The sequence below is a fragment of the Danio rerio genome, chromosome 7 (assembly GCF_052040795.2).
Source record: "Danio rerio strain M-AB ecotype USA chromosome 7, GRCz13ab, whole genome shotgun sequence".
Classification (NCBI taxonomy): Eukaryota; Metazoa; Chordata; class Actinopteri; order Cypriniformes; family Danionidae; genus Danio; species Danio rerio.
This window is the reverse complement of record NC_141027.1, coordinates 23111475-23134261: the sequence shown is the minus strand read 5'-3', so window position 1 is coordinate 23134261 and position 22787 is coordinate 23111475. Positions and strand designations below refer to the sequence as shown.

At 37.3% G+C, this 22787-nt stretch overlaps 1 long non-coding RNA gene across 4 annotated transcripts in view; it reads right to left on the bottom strand.

Moving 5' to 3' along the window:
* LOC147843111 (uncharacterized) overlaps positions 1–22608 on the bottom strand; it is a 74848-nt gene extending 52240 nt beyond the window's left edge. The window contains exons 1-3 of one of the 4 annotated variants that reach the window (XR_015495688.1): positions 22364–22608; positions 12945–13065; positions 1167–1219 (exon numbers count right to left, since the gene is read on the bottom strand). This is a non-coding gene — a long non-coding RNA (uncharacterized LOC147843111). Of the gene's footprint in view, positions 1–1150; positions 4998–12944; positions 13066–22363 lie in introns of those variants that run through there. The other 3 variants (XR_015495690.1, XR_015495691.1, XR_015495689.1) reach the window with 3 other exon arrangements.
* Positions 22609–22787: the final 179 nt, after the last annotated feature.

Sequence of the window (22787 nt, the reverse complement as noted above, 5' to 3'; positions counted from 1 at the left end):
AGTTTTATCTAGCATTTCTGAACAGCTCTCCATCCACACTACACAGCTAAAAAACGCACATCACGTGCCCACACACATGGATGGGCTCCAGGCAGGACGTCTGAACTGTTGGATATTTTTCGGAGAAAAATAAAAGGCAGTTTTGTTATAAATATGTATACAGTGAAGATGACAGTCATATAAATATATAAATGCCTTAATATTTTAGTGTCTGATAAGTTGTTAACATCAAAAATAAAATAAGCAGTTCCTTATACCATGCTTTCATTTTATTGTTAAGATAGTGAAACAATGTAGCCAGGGTGATGTGAATGGCGTTATAAAGTACACTGTTTTTACCCGATGTGTCCTTAGGAGTTTGTTTTCCATATCAAACTTGCGAAGTCTGAACCTAAGGAAAGGGTGCAAGACAGAACTTTGTGCACTTAATATTGAAAAAAAAGCCCCAATCAGATTTTTCAGATTCAGGCGAATGTCTGCAGCCATGCCTCCGTTTTCAGATGTCTCCGTTTTCCTACTGAAACGGAGCAGCAGCGTTTTAAAATAAAACTGGCCTCTTCAACTCTGTTTTCAGGGCTCGAAAACTCTGGTGTAGTGTGGACAGAAGGCTTAACTGTAGCAAAATTTAAGTGTTTTAAAACTAAAACATATTAGTGTAAATGGGGCATTAGAGTTCCTATTTTCAGGACAAACAGAATTAGAAACTATTTTATAATGGTGGCCATTAGGTCATTAAATGAGCAGTTGTTTTGTGGTAATATTTTGGTAATGTGAACATGAAACTTCATTTGTGCTATGGCACCTTGCTGCAATTTTAGTTTCCCTAAAAGAGATAATAAAGTTGAGTCTGCGTCTGATTAGACTACATTTGGCAGCACTGATTAAAGATATGAAAAATGGAAGTATTTTTTTCAGGAACCTACTTAAGTTTTTTTTCAAACTGCATTGTAAGTTGATCCAACATATTTAAAAAATATATATTTCACAGCAAAGTTATGATGCATCTATTGTTTACCTGACAAAATCAGACAGCTGAGAACATCTTACAAGCTTAGCCATTAAATTAACACAAGTCTGCATTATGATTTTTTCGTATCGTAATTACAGATCAGGACAAGCAAACAGCACAGCTAAGATACAAGTGATTCACATTCTCTAGTTTTTACCTCTAGGCAGCTGTAGAGAACATCTGCACTCTCCGCTGATTTAATTCTCCCTCCTGAAAAGACAACAAATCTCTGTGTCATGCAGGTTATTTCACAAGAAGACAAAAGCGCGTGTAGTATGTGGATGCATGCAGAGTGACTAACTATCCAATAGTCTGAGATTTGAAAAGATTGATAGCACAAAAACGTTTTATTACAAGCCCTTACTGATTATATTAAAACATGGATACTTGATTGGTTTTGTTAACTACAGCTTTTGTACTTCATTGTAGGGCATCTCCTGTAATGGACTGCATTTAGTATTTGACTATTATGTATTGGACTACATAAGTTCATCCAAATGGGACTCCTTAACAATTATTTTGTGTACAGTATCAATAAGATTTTCTTTTCACCACTAATCTATTATAGCAAACCAATCAATAACAGTACACTATAGTATGGCAAGCTTAAAGGGATAGTTTACACAAAACTGTAAATTATCTCATGACTTACTTGCACTCATGTGAATGCAAACCTTAGGAGTTTCTTTCTTAGTATTTTAAAATAAGGTATTTTAAGAAAGCCAAAAATCTGTAACCACTGACTGCCATGATATTATTATTTTCTTCTATGGTTAATGGTTACATTTTTCTGTGTTCAACAGAATAAAGAAACTCATAAAGTTCTGAAATGAGTAAAGGATCAGTAAATGATGACAAATTTTCATTTGTGGGTGGACTATCCCTTTAAGTTGAACTAATATATAGAAGAACATTTTGAGCGTTTACTAACTACTAGAAGCACAAACAGATAAAGTTTAATATGTCTATGAAGAAGCTTGATGAAAGTATGATTTTTTTGTTACAGAAATTAACAAGTTTATTCGGCAACAATATATTAAATTAATCTTACATGTCATAGACTTTCATAAATGTCAAATAAATGCTGCCCTGATGTATATAAAGACACAGATTCATTCACCAATGGTTTATAAATACCCATACATGCACACATGGACAATTTAGCCAACCCAATTCACCTATACTACATGTTTTTGGACTTGTGGGGGAAACCGGAGCATGGGAGGAAACCCACGCAAACAGCTGGAGAGCATGCACCATATAACTATATAAAATATTTCAGTATATGTCGGCCACTTCTGCACACATTTGATATTTTGGATTTGTAAAAAATTTAATACATTGTTGCTGAATAATATTTATAAACACTCACTGGCCACTTTAATAGGTAAATAGGTGTACAACTGCTTGCTAACACTAACACTTCTAATCAGCCAATCACATGGCAGCAACTCAGTGCAGGCATGTAGACATGGTCAAGACGATCTGCTGCAGTTCAAACCAAGCATCAGAATGGGAAAGAAAGGTGATTTAAGTGACTTTGAATGTGGCATGGTTGTTTGTGCCAGATGGGCTGGTCTGAGTATTTCAGAAACTACTGATCTACTGTGATTTTCATGCACAACCATCTCTAGGGTTTACAGAGAATGATCTGAAAAAGAAAATCCAGTGAGTGGCAATTCTGTGGGTGCAAATGTTGATGCCAGAGGTCAGAGGACAATAGCTAGGCTGGTTCCATCTGATAGAAAGGCAACAGTAACTCAAATAACCACTCATTACAATCAAGGTATGCAGAAGAGCATCTCTGAATGCAAAACACATCCAACCTTGAAGCCGATAGGCTACAGCAGCAGAAGACCACACCGGGTGCCACTCTTGTCAGCTAAGAACAGGAAACTGAGGCTACAATTCACACAGGCTCAGAAAAACATTGCCTGGTCTGATGAGTCTCGATTTCTGCTGCGACATTCAGATGGTTAGGGTCAGAATTTGGTATTAACAATATAAAAGCATGGATCCATCCTGCCTTGTATCAGTGGTTTAGGATGGTGGTAGTGGTGGTGGTGTAATGGTGTGGAGGATATTTTCTTGGCCCACTTTGGGCACAATAGTACCAATTCCACAAAATACCTGAGTATTGTTGCCGACCATGCCCATCCCTTTATGACCCGAGTGTATAAATCTTCTAATGGCTACTTCCAGCAGGATAATGGTCCATTTCATAAAGTCCGCTCAAACTGGTTTCTTGAACATGAAAATATGTTCACTATACTGAAATGGACTCCACAGTCACCAGAACTCAATCCAATAGAGCGCCTTTGGGATGTGGTGGAACGGGAGATTCGCATCATGGGTGTGCAGCCGACAATGTATAAAAAGTGTAATTATTTATGTCATGTAAACATTTATCTGCAAATATTAAAGTTTAATTGTAAATTAAGATTTTGCAGAGCTATATCAGTCCATTAAATAGACTTCCATTTCACAAAATGTGATCTCAACAGGGGTTTTGAAAGATGTTATTTATGCCAGTGCAACAGCTGGTGGTGCTTATCATCATCATCTACTTTACTCTCATACTAATTCATAAGAGTAATGCAACAGCACAAACCTATCAGGGACATGGCCACATGCAACTCTACATTCTCTTGCCAAACCAGCGAGTATGATGTTTGCAAGGTAAAACCCAAGATAAAAAGTATGTTTTATGGAGAAATACAAATATCAGAGATAATTCTGATTTGTATTGAACAAAAGTTATTAAAAATACATGTGGAGATTGATATTTCTGACAGCAGCGAGAGATAGATTTTTATCTTAATAACAAGGAATTTCATCTCAACAGTATGGATTTTTGATTTCAGATCAGTTGTGTTTTGTAAAACTGATGTGAGCGCTGCTTTTGACTACCTACAGGGGCCAAACAATTTTCTGACCTAACTTTAATGAGCCTACAAATTCAGCGCAGACTTGGTATCCAACCACACACACAGACTGAATAATACATGGACAGAGATGAGGGAAGTCTAACCCACACTGACACCCCGTCTCAAATGCAACATTCTTCCATTTTCAACAAACGCAACCATTACTCTCCGCTGAGCTTTCAGTAAAATGCACCCTGATGTCTCAATTCCCAGATTTCAGACTATTGGAGAAATTTGAAAAACCTCACACTGTAAACAATTGACCCCTTGGAAACACCGCAGCTACCAAAAAAAAAAAAAAAAAACGAATGGTTTCAGCAGGATGGATGTTTGCAGTGGTTTTCATCAGTATGGAGATGTAGATGGAGTGGGCAGATGGAGGGATGGTGAATGGAGAAACTCAGGACGTCGGACAGCCTGGAGTGTGGGAGGTTACTGGAAGGAAGCAAAGGGGGAAGAAGAGCGAGACATGAAGTGACATTTCAGCCCCAAGAACTGCCAGAACGCTGCACAAGTCAAAGCTGAATCACTGAAGAGGGAAAGGAAATGCAAAAAAATAAAATCCCTAAGTGGACGTGCCTCAAAGTACTGAGTGGAAGTAAGAAAAAATATCCTTTGACTTGAAGTCATTTTTTAGATTTAGTCAGTTCAGGGTCAGTGGATTGGATTTGTCCAAGCAGTTTGGAAAGCTAGCAGGTTTGATTATAATAATTCCATGGCATTTCCTTATGTAGCCTGTAAGTAAATAAAGAAATTGTTTTTCCCCCCCTCGTGTCCAGTAAAAATGGTCTGGCTGACTGGTTGGTCCATCTGTCAGTGCCTGTGGCGAGACCTCAAGGCAAATGCTCACATATACATCACACCACCTGTGGGCAAACACACACACACACACACACACGCAATGATTCTGAAGTGTGTGCGCACATTTAGCACGCCAGCGATGGTCTTTTGTTTGTGAACTTTTCTCCTGATAAGAGCTGGAAATTTTCAAAGCCAATCCTCCCTTCTGGTGGCCATTCAAAGATGCCTTTCTCTCTTTTCACCTTACTCGTCCTCGCGATCTGCACAGAAATAATACAAAAGCTCAGGCTAGCTTTTTCTCTTCTCACTCTTCGCCTCCACAGGCCATCAAAAATTGACAGGATGCTAAGAGCAGCTCAAGGTTGAGAGCGGTCTTCGCTGAAACGATTTCACCTTAGATTTGACAGCCCCCCTCCCCATTGTTTTCTGTGTATGTGACATGAAATCTTGTATATTGCTTGTAAAAGCTGCAACATTAAAAGCTTAGTTCAATGAACCGTTGCATTACTGTTAGTACTTGTGTCCAAGAGAAAATAAGTGTAGTCTGCTTGTCCAAGTTAATGTTAAAAACTTTACATCACTATCATTAAGCAATTGTTGACTACAAATAGGGGTACTGAAAATGTTCTCAAATGTGTTTGTCTTTAAAGCGGCACGATGGCTCAGTGGTTGGCACTGACACCTCACAGCAAGGTCGCTGGTTCAAGCCCTGGCTGGGTCCGTTGCCATATCTGTGTGGAGTTTGCATGTTCTCCTCGTGTTCGTGAGGGTTTCCTCCAGGTGCTCCGGTTTCCCACACAGTCCAAAGACATGCGCTATAGGTGAATTGGTTAAACATTTGTAAAAAGTGTATTTACACACATACATTTGTACAGAGTATATACAGGAATCAGAAAATTAACTTCAAAATCTTTTAAGACCTTTTTTAAGACTTTATTTAAGCCCTTCTCCCCATTTCAGGTTACAATTACAATGATCTAGCCACAAAGTTTAAAGCATTAAAAGCATGTCCGAATCCACTTTTGCTATTTCATTTTAAGGAAAGAAGAATATAGTCTGCCACGGCGCATGGTCTAACAGGTTTGTTCTTATTCTCTTAATGAGCAATGTGTAAGAGAGGCGCACAACTAACGTGCTCTGTGCTGGACTTTGGATCTGCTTTCAGCTGGTCTATTGCACAGTCTATTTTAGTTCCTCAAAACAGCAACGTGCCAACACTGCGCCTTAACATACCTCTTTTTTAGACCAGCACACCCATGAGTCCTCAAAGTGGCGCAAATGGATTTGCTATTTAAACAACAAGGCGAAAAATTAGTTTTGGTTGCACTGGTATGAAAATAGCAACACATCGTGGAAAACATGTCTTGTGTCTTATTGCTAAAAGATTATCTATACACTGGATAAAAATGCAATTACACATACACTCAAAATGATCCCCCCTCTTCACTTTCGCCAACTGCTAAAGACCTCATAACACACCAATTAAATTCAGGGGTCTGTTCTTCGTACCTCGCTTAAATGATCTAAGATGATTTGGCAGATCCTGGATCTTTTAACCTTAATAACTGATCTCTGGCTAATTTGGTTCTTCAAACAAGTTCGTGAATCGGATTAAAATGTCTGGATGAACTGATCTGAGACCGCTGTGTGTGTTGTGAAGGACTGATCTATCGATGCTCGAAATCATGATCAGCAATGCAACGATTGGCTGACGGCGAACTGTTGCTATGACAACAACTCTCGGATCAGCTTTGAAGAACGAAACGATTCTGGATCATGTCAAATCGTCAATAACCAAATCCAGCTAACTGAGTAATCCACGTACGAAGAACAGACCCCAGGCCAACTTTAGCATATTGATACAAATATTAACACCTTGTAAAACAGCATTTAGGACTTTTAAATACTTTTAAAGGCTTTAAATTACTCAAAATAAACTTTTCAATACTTTAAGACCCTGCAGACACCCTGTTTTAAAACTAACAACAGCCCCAAAACTACTAAAAGATTAAAAAATTCTATAACAGTATATAATTACAATTAGTTTTATTTTCCCATATATCTGTTTTTATTTCGTAATTCTCTTTTTTCCATTTATTTTCTTTGTCTGCATTCCTTTAATATAGTGTTTTAGGCAAGGCAAGTTTATTTATATAGCACATTTCATACACAATGGTAAATCAAAGTGCTTTACATAAACAAGAATAAAAGAATCAAGAAAATAAAAACAACAATAAATTTTAAATGATTAAAAAACAGATTGTAATATGTTAAAACAGGTTATAAAGGAATGAAAAAAAGAAAGACATATTAGTATGATCTGTCGGCGTAGCACAGTGCTCATTCAGTAAACACACAGCTAAACAGATGTGTTTTAAGTCTGGATTTGAACGTGCCTATATGTTGGAGCACCTATGATTATTTCAGGAAGCTGATTCCAGCAGTGGGGGAAGTACTGTATAGCTGAAAGCCGATTCACCCTACTTTGACTGAACACTTGGATTTAAAAGATCTGAGTGATCTTTTAGGTTTCTATTCAGTGAGCATATCTGTAATGTATTGAGGTCCTAGGCCATTTAGTGGTTTAAAGAAAGGTAGAAATACTTTAAAATCTATTCTGAATGGAACTGGGAGCCAGTGTAAAGACCTAAGGACAGGTGTAACATGCTCTGAGTATCTAGTTCTGGTCAGAATCCTGGTCAGAAATTTTAGTAATATTTAAAATCAATTATTAAAATCCTAAAACTTAGTTAATTTATTCTTTAGGAAACATTTGAAATAGTTTTTTTCTCAGATTTTGAGAAAAAAAAATTGTATTCTTTAATTTTTTATTAGTACTGCTATCAATATTATATAAAAGTATATTTTACTGTAAAATAGCAATATATTTTTGTTGTCACAATTTCTTCAAATAAAACAAAACAGTTTTATTTCGCAAAACTGCTTTTGATTTATTCATTCAAAATGTATTCCTTTTCTCTGAGAAAGGTTTTTATTTGGTCATCCTGGCAGCAGTTCATGGGCAGGTCAGATTATGCAAGAGTTTGTTACAAAAAAAAGCCTCACATTTCTCAGACATTCCAAGAACAGACAAACACCGACTGAACGCTCACTCAGATGAAAGCTCGCTGACCAATGCCAACAGACACTGATCTGACAAAACCTAACATACACATCTGTCGAAACAGTATGAACTGACCTTAAAATGCACAGATTACACAGAAATCAGCCCAGATTTTGTGGTCAAATGTAGAACATTTCCAAATTTCCATAATAGCTTGAGTGAATCAGCATTAAAACAATGCTGACAACAAATGCAAATAAGCAATGGTATCGGTGGGCACAGTTTGTTAAAAATGTTCTCATCTTTTCTATTCTTTCGTAGCTGCAAAGCAAGATGCCACCACAATGTCACACAGAGACAAAAACACAGTAAGATCATCATAAATCACTGTAGTGAAGCTGTAAAAGTGAATAAAGAGAGCTAAAAGAAAAGTTCACCACTATATAAAACCTCCATCATGACTTGCCCTCGTGTTGTTCCAAAACTGTTTTTTTTTTTTCTTATAAAATGAATAAGTAGAGTTTCTTAAAATTCTCTGGAACTAGAAGTTGATGAGGCTTTTATTTCAGTTTGCTGATGTACTTCAAACCAAAATGGAATATTGAGTAGTGGGTGGGGCTTTATTGTCTCACTTCAAATGCAGAGGAAAAATAGACTTTGAAGATTACCAAAATCTTTTTTGGTAAAAAACCACATTTTTTAGTTTAGTGGCTTAACTTGCTTAACTGTCCACCTAAAGAGTAACCATGTCTGCTAGAAAAAAAAAATACTTCTCACATTTTGATTTCATGCCAATTTTAAAGGGGTGTGAGTGTAGATTTAAGGTAGATTTAAGGCTTGGTTGGGTTCATAAGGGAGCTTTCACACCTAGACTTTTGTTTCGGAACCTGTCTCGTTTGCCCAGTTACTGTGGTTCGTTTGGCATATGTGAATCCAGCAATCGCGTTCGTATCCGCGCCAAAACAGTCGTTCCGTGATCGCTTGAATGAGGTGGTCTCGGCTTGACTGAAACAAACTCTGGAGCGGATGGATTGTAGCGAGAAAGCAATAAGATCCGAGCCCGGCTATATCACAGTTTATTACAGTATATTACCACAGTTTTGTGGATATGTAATAGGCATACAGCTAACAATTTTTTTTTATACTTTAATTATACACAGCTACTCAGCTAATGTAAAAACATATTTCCTAGTTCTTCCGAAAACCCACCCTCAAGAGGCGCTCATTGGTCAGCTAACATAATGTGCTGTGATTCGCGAATCGGCTGCACGTCATCAGGAAAAGCGTCACACTGTCAGTCAGAGTAGATGTTAGCCGTATCAGTTTGAGTCTGAACCAGACAGAAAATGAAGAGGACACAGCTGAACCTCAAGCCTGCTCTCTAAAATAAAATGTCAAGTGTCTTTCACATATATTTGTGCTATGAGCATGTGCAAGTAATGAAACATTCACATATGTTTTGCGAGTTTGTTATTCGAGATGTATAATGCATGGAAAGTGACTGCATGGAGAGACACTGCAGCGCTGGTAAAGATTGTGGCTGTTTATAGGGGTTTGACGGATAAATGGGAATTTGTTGCTAAGTTGTTAGCGGTGCCACACAGCATTTCCTGTTGTTTACGTCCTTGCTACAACATACCGTTAACGGTAGACACTACACATGTACTAGGCAAATTTTACCAAATAAAAATAAATACAGGTTGTGGCTCACAATTCTCAGCTTCGTCTTTTATGATTGGAGCTGCTCTTTCTTTAAGGAGTTTTTAGCCGAATCCAGCACTGAACTGAAGAAGATTCTGGAAGCTGTCCATTGTCAAATGCAAGAGCTATATCTTTTTTATAATTCTCTGGGACATCATTAAAACTAAACTGTAAGCACTTTTCTCTTTGTGTAGTGTCCTTTGGAAGCCTAAATAAAGAACCAGAATGAGCTCTGTGGAAATAGCAACATTTAGACAGCATTTTAGCTTTCATACTAACATTACTCAATTCACATAACCTGAAACATTTGTGATCTCACTAGCCCGGATGTATTTTTTTGTATACCCCAAACTTTGTTCGCTGTAGGCTTTGCTAAGCTAATTCTGTCAATGTCAATGTCTCCCTATGCATTAAACTTTGAGCGCATGTAGAGATGTTGTTTATGTTCACACAGCTACATTCCTCATAAAAGTTTAAAATATGGTATTTTAGTGAACCAACCCATTAGCAGTTAGCAGTGGTTGAATAAATACTAACTTTTTTTTCCAGAGCAAACATTTCTCACATTTCACACACATACATATATATATATATATATATATATATATATATATATATATATATATATATATATATATATATATATAAAATATATATATATATATTTTATTTTTTATTTTTTTTTTTTTATTATCTTGTCTCTAAACTGGTATTTGGACACGACAATAGGCTTGTGTTGAGCACATGAGCTCTGGTCCAGGATTTATTGATTGCTGCTGTTGAAATGGCAGGGAGTTCAAACGTTCTCAAAGCCTATTAGAGAGACAATTTATACAGGAGAGCCGATGCGCATCCTTTGGTGTCCCAAAAGTAAAGCCTTGAATATGATGTTTGTGTTCAAGAACAGGGAGAATCTCTTAATCTCTAAAAGGCCCGTGCTTATCTCAAGTCTTTTTAAGTTTATCTTAAGTTCATCTCATTTTCCAAGTTTTGAAGAGCAATCCATAACTATATGACTTGGAAGCACCCAAATGTGACCTTGGACCACAAAAGCAGTCTTAAGTTGCTCAGGTATATGTTTGACAATAGGCAAAAATAAGTGGCGTAGCGCAAAATGCGGGGGCCCCCCTGCATGGATTATTGACGGGGCCCCCCGGAAATCAAGCTCGAGGAGCTGGTGGGGGGGTTGGGTGGTGGTGGGGGAGTTATGACGTTCATGGAAATCACGCTCAGTGGGGGGAGGGGTTGTGACGTGCACAGAAATTACATTCAGTGGGGGGCAGGAAATCATGGCTTAGAGGGGGTTATCGCGCAGGGTAAACTAAAGTAAACTTAAGATATTCTTAAAATATAGAAACTAATAAAAACTAAGAAATCTACCTCTAAAACTAATAAAAACTAACTGAATTTGAAAATAAAAAGTCAAAACTAAATAGAAACTAAAACCAATGAAAAATCCAAAACTATTATAACCTTGCCCTGCACTATGTAATACGTAATAATATATTATATAATTTACCCCCCTCTTAAATCTCATCCAACCCCTACCCCCTCCCCCCTCCCATGCATTCCTGAGTATGTCCTATACAGGTGAGTAAGCCCAACAAACCACCTGTAGACAAAACACCCTCTCATCTCCCTGCCTCTTGCACCAGGTTGCACATTTGCAGTACAGACACTTTCTTAATCACTCCATGTCTCTTGGAAACATTGTGCATTTCAAATTGTGCTTCATACGAATAAGTGATCTTGATAAACCACCTGTAGATGCACTAAAATACACTGTTCTCGCTTCTGCACCTGACACTTGATTTAAACTCCATCTTACAAGGACTCACTTAAGATTTTGAGTCACGAATCGGACCATTTTCCAGAGCAGCAAAAAAAGAAAGGAGACAGATGTCATTTGCTTTCCATTTATACAAAAATATTACTGCAAAAACCATTGGTTTTAACAAACAGAAGTTAGAACCTGTAATTTTACTAAAAATAAAATACAAGAAAGAACCAGCTGGAAAAAAAGGAAAATATTCTATAGGAAAAATATTTTTGCCACTGTTGCTGATAAAACTAAACATTGAAATCGAACATCGGATCATATTTATTTTCAATTGATGATTCAACAATTTACACATAAATCTTCATGTTTCATTATAGGTGGATCATTTTTGAAAATCTATTCGGTCACATAATGATGGTTGTTTGTCGCCATTTATTGGTTAAACAATGCAATTGCTACAACATTCCCCAGCGTCAAGTGCCATTAAACTGTGATTTTAATCTTTACCATAAATATCAGTGTTTATATCTGAACTATAAACTGTTCTCTTAGTACTCCTTTGTTATTTAATTGTTTGTAACTAACAAAAAAAAGTGTAAAAACTGAATCTCTCTCGATCAAACGCAGATTTGAATGCAGTACTTTAAAGGATTAATAAACATATGCAAATCACTATCATTTATCATTCATGTTTCAAAAGTTTGAATTGAGATCACAATCTTTTAATGTTTAATTGTGCAGCTTTACACAATGCATTAACGTAGGCTAAACAGTAACAGAAAACACCTTTAATTAATAACCCAAGAAAGCCTTTAGGTCCCACCACAACTTTGTCATCATTATATTTTACAGGGAAGCCAAAATGCTTTGATACACGTGATTTCATTGATGCGGGAGGCAATCTCTCTGCAATTGTTATAAATGTTGGATTAACCTAAAAGTTCGAAAAAAAGTTTTTAATCCGCGGGTCACGTGCTTTCTGAACTGTGGTTTGTGATCACGATTAATCCGTTAATGTTTACACCCCTAATGTTTACTATAAATGTACCACAATCATGTTGTACAACTTGCTTCAACCTTGAATAACTCTTGCACAATATTAAACTTTAAATCCCTCTTTTGCACAATATTCACCTTTAATACCTCCCATGCATAATATCCTGCATAACATTATTCAGTCTCATGTAAAAGTACTTGTATTGCCTGTCTTATGTGTATAATTAAGTGTCTTATAGTATTTGTTAGTTATGCATAGGTTTTTTAAAACAGCTCTTATGTCCAGTGTTGTGTTTGTATTATTATTAATTTATGTAGCACCGTTGTCCTGCGAGACACAGCATCTCGTTCCTCTGTATGTCCACACATGTAGCGGAACGGCAATAAATCTCGACTTTGAATTGACTCCAAAAAATAATAATAATTTTAAAAGTCTAAAGTGCCAGTATAAACAATTTTAGCAGAAAAGATTATTTCAGGGCCTGTAATTATAATGGACTACAGTATAAAAGCTCAAGCTCTTAGGGTTATGTAAAAAGAGGCTTAAAAAACATGTATCCCTTGTAGTCATCAGTTTCCTATTCCATTCATCTTCCTCTCACTGCAAGTTCACTCTGCATTCAGCCTCTTCGGTTATCACTTCCTCCTGCTTACTTCCCATTTTACCTCTTAATCCTCCTCTTGCTTCTTCCTTCTGTAAATGTAAGTGAAGTCCCTCGGCTCTAGGTGGCAAATCCTTCTATTTCTGTCCACCTCAGAAGCATCTGGACTGATGAGACATGAATGTCTGTAATAAAAAGAGACACTTTACAGTCAGTCAAAGTAGAACTGAACTGAGTGCAGTAAGAAATGAATACAGAAAGTCAGAACTGCAGGTGTTTTTAGATTAGACAGAAAGACAAGACAGACAAAGAAACGGCATTGCAAACTTGTATACTTGCAACTACACCTCTACAGCTGTAGTTAGAAGCATAGAGAATAGTTCCTGGTTGTGTTCTATTCCCAGTTATCCCTCCTATACCCTAATAATTTAGAACATTCTAACATTTAAATTTGGAATGATTAAAAAAAAAAACATGAAAGTCATCTCTCTTAGGTGTAATTTACAGTTCAGTTTTAACGATCTTCATATTGACAAATGCGTTCCCTTCATAGTGCACTTTGAAAACATTTATACCATTTTGACCACAGCCGTGGCTCATGATTTTTCTCATGATTTTCAAAAAACAAATAATAAATAATCTACTTAATAATAATAATAATAATAAATCATAATAATTCATATTATTATTATTATCCTTAAGTAGGTTTTTCTCTGAAGAATTAGTTAATCCATCCCATTTAGAGCATCATTACAGATGTTTTACGTTAAAACGATTATAGTTTAAATGATGGATTGTGACAGAGAAACGGTTTTAGGAAACACTCATAACTACTTCGTTCTTTTCCTAAATAATGCATCGTACTATGATAGTTTAGCCGTGAGTTATGTCATTGTTTGGGAAACACACCCCAGATTGGGTTGAAGAAACTAAAACACAAAATAACAGACAGTAAAATCAAACTATGAATTGGAAGAATATCTTCACAGTGAAAGCAGAGGCAGATCGTGACCAAATACAGGTCAGTGAACAGTCTGGCCATCGAGACCCACAGAATAAAGAGTATGTGTTGTAGAAACACATTTCTACAAACTCACAAACTACATAAAGTACTTCTTAAACATGACTGAAGAGTAACAAATGAAAATTATTCTAGCGGAGGGACAGACAGCAGCACTGGCTGCCAGATATGTGTGGATGTGCCACAGCCTGAGAGACAGCAGACAAACTCAATTTTGCGTGTGTGTCATGTATGCATTACTGTAAGCATCCCTACTGTCTACCACAGTGACCCATTCTTACGTGTGGGTTTATAAGTTAAACACTGTGGTTTGAAATGTTCACATGTTCTTAATTCATACATTAACTTTAAATTCTGATATTTTGTTTCTATCCTTTATTTTGATATTTTATTGTATTTTAATATTTGTCCACACATTTTAAGCTTTAACAATATTGTATCATTTACAGTCATGCCAATAAAGCAATTGTGAATTTAATTGAATTGATATAGATAAAGCAACAGACAGACAGGCAGAGCAACAAAAGTGTAGCCAAACAGTCAGACGGACAGATAAAGAGACAATGAGATGTAGATAAAGATGTAAACAGACAGACAGAGCAATATAATGTAAAAAGACACGATCTTAAAAAGGAGGCATAGCACCCAACCACACCCCTAAACCCAACCATCATTGGCTCATGAGCAAATCGTACTAAATTGCATTAATAGATTGTATGAGTTTATACGAATTAGCCACTAAATCAAAAAGTTACAAATTGCTGTGAGATTGTGACAGACAGACAGACAGACAGACAGACAGACAGAGTATTTTGGGAATTGGAAGACAGTGAAAGACAGCTCGAAAAGTTTCTTTTAAACAACATCATAACCAAAAATTTCATCATCGTGACTGACAGCACGGTAAAACACACTGCGACTGTCAGTAAAAGCTTTTACACAGATCTACGATGTCTCAACACTTACACTATCCACCGAGAAATCTTGAAAACGGACAGCTTGTCCTAAATCAGTTCAAACAGGACTCACTCACTCAGAGTGGCATAAAGTTGCAAAGTTCTTTAGGTGCCATCAGGTACAACTGAAACTGCTTCCAGCGCTAAGTGAATCAAAACTCTCAAGCAGTCTTTATTTAAGACATATTTCACCAAACAGTGCAAATTCTGACATCATTTACTCAGCTCAAGACAATTCCAAACCTAGACTTCTTTCATCAGGAAAAGTTCAAGCACTGTATACGATAAGTGAATAGAGACCATGGCCTGTCAATCAAAAGAGTAACATTCATTTGGCCTGTTCGTCTCATGAATGAATCATGCAGCTTCAGAAAACTCTTCTTGTGTGCTACTTTTTTAATACCTGTCAGATCCAGACCCCATTTCATTATCCTCACTAGTTGCAATGACAAGAATGAGAGTCATTTGTTCAAAAACACCATGTCGAAATGTTCATTCTTGGATGAACCACCCCTTCGACGCACAATATCCTCAGCCGGTGGTTTGGTGGCAGACTGCAGGCGGTCACGCTAGCAGCTCGGTGGCTTCCCCCGGCAGTCATGATAACAGATTGCATCCATACGTGGATGACAAGCTCAAAGGAGCTCTGAGCGTTTACTGTGAGGGGAAGCAAATGAGCAGTGATGCAATCATGAGACAAGCCCACTGTGTGCGAGTAGAGAGGGATCAAGAGGAAGAAATAGACAGATTGTGGACGGGGGAAAAAGATGATGATTGCTTCTTTATCAGAAAGAAAGGCAGGCCAGAATGTTAAGCGTGTCAGGAAATCAGCAAGAGGTGTGCCTGAGAATCAGGTGTACCTCCATGTGAACGTGTTTGTATAGGAGTCTGCCTTATTAGTCGCTTCGAACTCCCTGCAACAGCACAGTAATTATAACTTTGTTTATTTGTCATTTGTCCTCCCATCCCCAAGAGAAGGGGCGGGAGAGAGACGAGAACGACGAGTGATGACAGTACACAAAATAATTATCCCTTATCTCCAAGGGACGGAGTCTCAGAAGGTTGTTTTAGGAAAATAAATAACATCCCTTTACGAGACATTATGCGCAGAATTTGTCTGGTGAAACGAGCAAGCGTGTTTAAATAACAATATATTATGGACTTCAATGAGTGTCAATTTTTTCCAACAAAACAAACTCAAGCATACTCATCTAAATGACAATTGAGCTTTTTTTTAGCAGCAGGAAGTGATTATTATAGTCAAACTCAAATACTTGTATTTCAGTGCTACACTTCAGGGTTCCCTCTCTAAGCCAAATGTCAAATTCCCAGACTTTTGCCATAGTTTTGCCGGCTAAAAAAGTTAAATTTGCTGTAATGACCAGAGAAACAGGAATATGTATGTTTTAAATCACATGTTGTCACATCACATATCTTTCTGATATGATGCTAAAGCATGAAACTAAGCCGGATTGGAAGTTTTATTTAACTGCTTTATCTGATTCAAAGGCCTTGTCCATATTTTAGTTAGACTAAATACATAAATACAACATTGAACATTAAATAATGATCAACTTACACAAATGCAAGAGTTTAAATATGACTAAATACCATTTGCAGAGGCGAAATTGCTTTAAAACTTAAATTAATGAGTCACGCAACCTACTTATAGCTACATTTTCAATTTCTCAGTGACCACAGAGTATGCTATCTAATAGAGGCTATACCATGGGTAGGCATGGGCCGGTAAAAGATTTTGACAGTATAATAACCTTGGATATAAATATCACTGTTTCACAGTATCATGGTATTAATATTACTGCTCCAATATATGCTCTTTGTAAATGTCTAGGTAAAAAAAAAAAAAGTCCTTTTTGTACACAATATTTTTTAATTTGGAAAACATTTAAAATATTTTGGAACAATAAACATGTGCTCCTTCAAGTTAGATTAACTGTGTCTCAAAATGCACACTATACACTATGTACTTTATATATGAATGTAGTGTCATCCCAAATGGATACTCTGTTGAGTATGTAAGGTATCCAACAATCCACACTTCATTTTACCAGTTGAATAAGTGCATCATCTGGGTATTTAAAGAGCACTTATTCTTTTTAGAGTATTCAGTTTTAATGCACAAAATGGCATAGAATAGTGCATAAGTATGTGATTTGGGAAACACCTGTTGTGTTTGATTAGGGTTGGAGCTAAATTCTGCAGGAAGATAGATCTCCAAGAGCAGGGTTGAGCACTCCTAGGCTATACTGTAAAAAATAGTTCATTATTATAGCTAGCATTCATTCATTTTCGGCTTGGTCAACACAGCGGAATGAACTGCCAACTAATCTGGCAATGTAAAACATATGCTGGATAAGTTGGTGGTTCATTCCGCTGTAGCAACCACTGATTAAAGGGCCATGACACCCCCCCACTTTCGGTTAAAGTCTACTTCAGAATTTTTTCAAAAGATGCATGATTAATGGGCGTGGAGCTCCGCAAGCATCGGGCAGAAGTGGGCGTGGCCAGCAGGGGAGAACATGAGCGAACGAAGCTAGCTCACAAAATGAGACAAACCGTGAGGAGACGCATGAGTTTATAGTTTACAAAGTTAAAATGCAAAGAAATGAACAGTGATTTAATGCCCTGCTACATTTGTTATTCGTAATTTCATAAACACATAACCACAATTTATATCATTATAAAGATAAGTGTGTTCATGTAAACACTATAAATGAGGACTTCTCCCTCAATCCCCGTATCCAGCAGACTCAGTGCAGCAGGTCTCCTGGCCTGTTCATTTTAACCATTAACCCTGCTGGTAATCTGGAGGATTTAGGCAAACACAGCAGCACAGTGATGTGTCTGAATGTGAACGAACTCCTGATAAAAGACAGCGTCCGCCATTCTCTCATTCTCGTGCTGCTGTCCCGACAAAAATGCTAGCAGCACACACACAGCTTTGCTGTATGATCGGCCCTGACAAGATCACGGGGGAAAACATGCAACAAACCCCGTGGATCATGGAAACAAATGCATATGAGCCTTCATGAACGGCTAAATACTGTGTGCCCGTGACTCTGGCAGGTCTGATGAATAATTAAGCAGCCGGCTCTTCTCATAGGATAAGAAAACTCCGCTATGAATAATAATGAGAAACCGACGCGTCATCATTGCACTTGCAGTACTGCGCTGCGTCGCCGATTTTGAGCCCGCCACAAAAATCATTTTAAACCCGGAAGCTGAAATTAGCTGACAAAAGCTCAAAATTATCCAGTTTTCCCCACAATTAAAGCTGACAGGTGCTAACATTGTCTTAACTGATGCTCAACACACAAATCTGTTAATTTTTTTTTTAAAAAGTTCTCCAGGGTGTCCTGAACCCTTAATAAACGAACTAAACTGAAAGAAAATAAATGAATTAATGGAAAGTAAATTTTTAAAATTCCATTATATACCAGAAATCCCATGACCTGTGGGAACACTGACTGTTTTGTTGTTGTTGTTGTTGTTTTTTTTTTTTTTTTTAGTTGGCCACCCATTCCTGAGAGACAGTGAACGAGAGTGTACTGATTAACAGTCACCCCAAATGCACCGCTCACAGTCTGCCAAGTAATCAGTTTCATATGAATGCCAGCATGACACCTGCAGCAAGCAAACATCGCACTGAGATTAGACCGGCTCTGCTGTCATGAAGCTTCTCAGTGTGTAATGAATGCAAAATGATCAGCTTCTCGATGTCAGTTGGTCCATTTAATGCGCACAATCGATAGAAAAATAGCTTTCGCTGTGACCTGTGTTTTGTTTCATGTGAACTGTCTATGTTCTGTGTTCACCGAGCGTCTGTCACAGATAAATGAAGAGGTTAATCTCAGCGCTCATCTCTATCCTCTTAGTCTGCGTAGCCTGGAGCAGACCAAAAACACTCCACAATTCCACTTCATCTCATCTTAATCATCAAGCTCAGTGCTCGAAACACTTTCTCCCCAATAAGAAACTTATTCATCTTGAATCTGAGAGGAAATCAGAAGCAGCCAGTAAGACTGAGGAAGGGTCTGACAGTTGTGCATCGGTTGCAGCAAAATTCAGATTGGAAATGGACACCCTCAAAAACCACTGATCAATATTTAATTTGTGTGCACAACTGAATGCATATGAATATTCCTTCCATCCTCCAGAAAGAAAGAAAGTAAGAAAGTAAGAAAGAAAGAAAGAAAGAAAGAAAGAAAGAAAGAAAGAAAGAAAGAAAGAAAGAAAGAAAGAAAGAAAGAAAGAAATGTCTACTGAAGTGAAACCAAAGAGCTTAAAATCACCAAGAGGCGACACTCAATAGAAAGTTCTATTGCAACAGCAGTGCCCAGCAACGGTCCCACGATTCTGCCATTTTGGAGGAAAAGTGAGCAGCCGTCCACTGGGTCTTATAGCTGTCAAGCAGGAGCAATGAGCATTGCTGTCTTATTACGATGGCAAGCAACTGCTTTAAAATTTATTTATTTAATAAGTGCATCAAAGCTGAACTACAACCTGTAGGAGGGGGGGAAGAGAGAGAGAGAGAGAGAGAGAGAGAGAGAGAGAGAGAGAGAGAGAGAGAGAGAAAGAAATGGAGTTTACTTTTATTCTCTCAGTCGCAGTGAAATAGGAGCTTCTGCTGTAACGCCCCATTCACACGGGGCGTCAGCGTCAATGCTTCCCATTCACTTTGAATGGGTGACATCAGGCGTTGCCGAACTGCATTGTGGATCCGTCAACGCCACTTCAGAGGTGTTGCTCGCTGCAAAAGTTGGGACTGGCTCAACTTTTCAAGCGTCGACAGAAGCGTCAGCCAATCAGATCGCTGTATGCAAATGAACCAGCTAGACAGTGGCCTATTGCTGACTAAATTTCATTGGTTGACACTGCTATGACGATCGCTTCAGCCCCAACTTCATACATGCCTTTAGTCAAGCATTGACGCTAAATCCCTGTGTGAATGGGGCATAAGTGTCAGTGAAAGACAGTCCAGAAAACACACATGCAGTGAAATTGTGCACAGTTTCTGCATTTTTAAGTAGTTGGAGCATTGTAAATACTCGCCTTCGCCTCCCTCGCCACAGTAAGCTACGGAGACATAGAGCATGTGAGATAAAATATATCAGTACATAATAACCGGTTTTGATTATTACTGAACCGATACCGAATTGTCCGTGTCTGCATGGCGTTGCACCGAAAAAATTTATTTTGACCCCCCTATTATCCGTGCAGTTGTATTGGAATTTTCATTCCAAAATGGCTGCCGCTTGACACTAGCGACATCTAGTGGCTGTTTACCAAATAGCAACAAAGTGTCACCTCTTGGTGATTCTATGCTCTTTGGTGAAACTGTAGCATGTGTGCAAAAATACTTTTACTTTAAACTTATTTTACAATTGATTCAACAGTAGAAAAATATAATATGTCTTCTGGGACAAGATGAATAAATGATAGAAGAGTTTTAATGGTTACTGTTCACTCCAAGAGGAGTAACCATTAGATATATTAGTGCCCAGCCACATTTCAGCACTTCTGCACTGCAAAAAATGCTTTTCTTACTTAGATTTTTTGTCTTGTTTCTAGTCCAAATATCTAAAATGTCTTAAATCAAGAAGCATTTTCTAGACAAGCAAAACATATTGTCTTGTTTTAAGAAATAATATGCCAAAAATGAAGCGAGTTTTTCCTTAAATCAAGCGAAATAATCTGCCAATGGGGTAAGCAAAGTAATCTTATCACAAATCGAAAAACAAGATTATTTATTTGTAGATATTTGGACTAAAAAACAAGACAAAAAATCTAAGAAAAGCATTTTTTGCAATGTGGTTCTGGTCAGGAAGCATTTTCTTCATTCATCGGAATTTTAAAAAGTGTTTGACAAGTTGTAATTTAAGCCATGAACCAAACCATCTACAGGGAGAATTAGAACATTATAAACTTTTTTAATCTATTGTTGCAGTTAATAGCCACAATAACATATGACAGGACCGTAAGACTATTTGAATCTATGCATCTATAGAGATAGTATTTTCTAGGTTTAAAACGTATATACACAAATACTTATATATGTTAGATTTGTGCTGTCTGTTTGGCAAAATTTCCCATAAACCATCACAGGTAATCTAGTTTTTTTTTTTCCAGGAGTTCCACTAACTATACATGATTATGAGTGTTGGTGAAAGTTTCTTTTGAAAGTAATGCATTACAATATTGAGTTACTCCCCAAAAAAGTAACTAGTTGCATTACTTAGTTAATGTTTATGATAAGTAATGCATTACACTACTATTAAGTTACTTTTGTGTTACTTTTTGAGACCTGGCAGAGGCTTGATCTGTTTCCTAACTTGAAGGATTTTTTCATTCTTTTTAAAAAAAAAATAAAGAAGCTCTGCAATTAACAAGTATACCCTAGACCAGTGGTGTCCAAAGTCAGTCCAAGAGGGCCGGTGTCCTGCAGATTTTAGCTCCAACTTGCTTAAACATACCTGCATAGAAGTTTCTAGAAAGCCTAGTAAGAGGCTAATTAGCTCGCCCAGGTGTGTCTGATTGAGGTTGGAACTAAACTTTGCAGGACATCGGCCCTCCAGGACTGAGTTTGGACACCCCTGGCCTAGAACTTCATTTACCTTAAAAAAAAATAGCAAAGGATAATCTTACCTCCTAACCCACAAGTTAGAAACCATATAGATTAATGAAAGTGTAAATCAATGAGTTTACTAGTTTTGTACTTTTGTGTCTTATTGAAGTAAAATCACTGGCCATTGAGATAAACCCTGTTCCCTTTCTTTGATCTGTTCAGAACAAGGAGGAAGCTTCCATCACAAAAATGTAAGGCTCTGCCGTCTTAGTTACATTCATTTTAAATCAGCTATTTATTTTTTATAAGTGAATTAATTACACTAAAAATCATTAAAAATGTTAAAATGTAACCCAAATATTATTACTTAATTTTAAAAGTAATGCATTACTTATTTAGAAAAGTATTATTGCGCTACTTGTAATGCGTTACCCTCAACACATAATTATTTAAATCATACATTGACTTAATGTAAACGGATTCGTTCAACAAAAGCATAAAAACCAACTGAGCTCACTTAAAAATCAATCTCACTAGAAAAAGCAAGATTTCATTTATTCAAGAAACCAACTAATGATAACTGACCAGTTTTAATATTGAGAGTAACCTGCCTGCCAGTATTGAGAGAAATAATGTAGACTAAGGTTAACTGAAATCATGTACAGCATCAAAGCACATGTTCGACATCAAAGCACTGACAGTCAATCAAAATGTAAATTTAGAGAGTAGATTAGGTGACGTATGACAGCAATACAAAACAACATGCTAATTGTTGCCGTCATATTTATCGTTAAACTGTTGCCATTATGCAAACGTGTTTGAACCACAGGTTTAAACGGGCCTTTAACCAAACTCAACTTTAACACCTAAGTTACCTCTAGCGCTGCCGGGTGACTGTGCAATTATATGTTCATATTTACCTTTTAAAGCAGATAGAAAGCACACAAGGCGTCGTTTGAAGATTCCAGCTCCCAACAGTGACGAAATGCAAACGTTCCCAAATGTCCGTCATCTTGATTTTAATTTCTGAACTGCGTGTGACAGCTTATTTTGCACGTGTAACTACAAATATCACGATAGTTTTGCAGACACGTTGCGGCTGCAGTGGAGAGGAGACCACAGTCTACAAACACGTGACCAAAAGTTCATCAGTTGCTGATTCACCAAATAAGAAATAGAAGCTTTGATTGCACAAAATGATTGACAAAAAGAGAACAAATTGGCTAAATAAAGAATCGTTTTATTTTGCTTTTTACAGAGAAAACTGCTGTGCTGTCAAAGACCAGCCTGACATCTCAAGACAGGGTATAAGATTTGTATGGCATAAAAAGCTCACAGCATAAT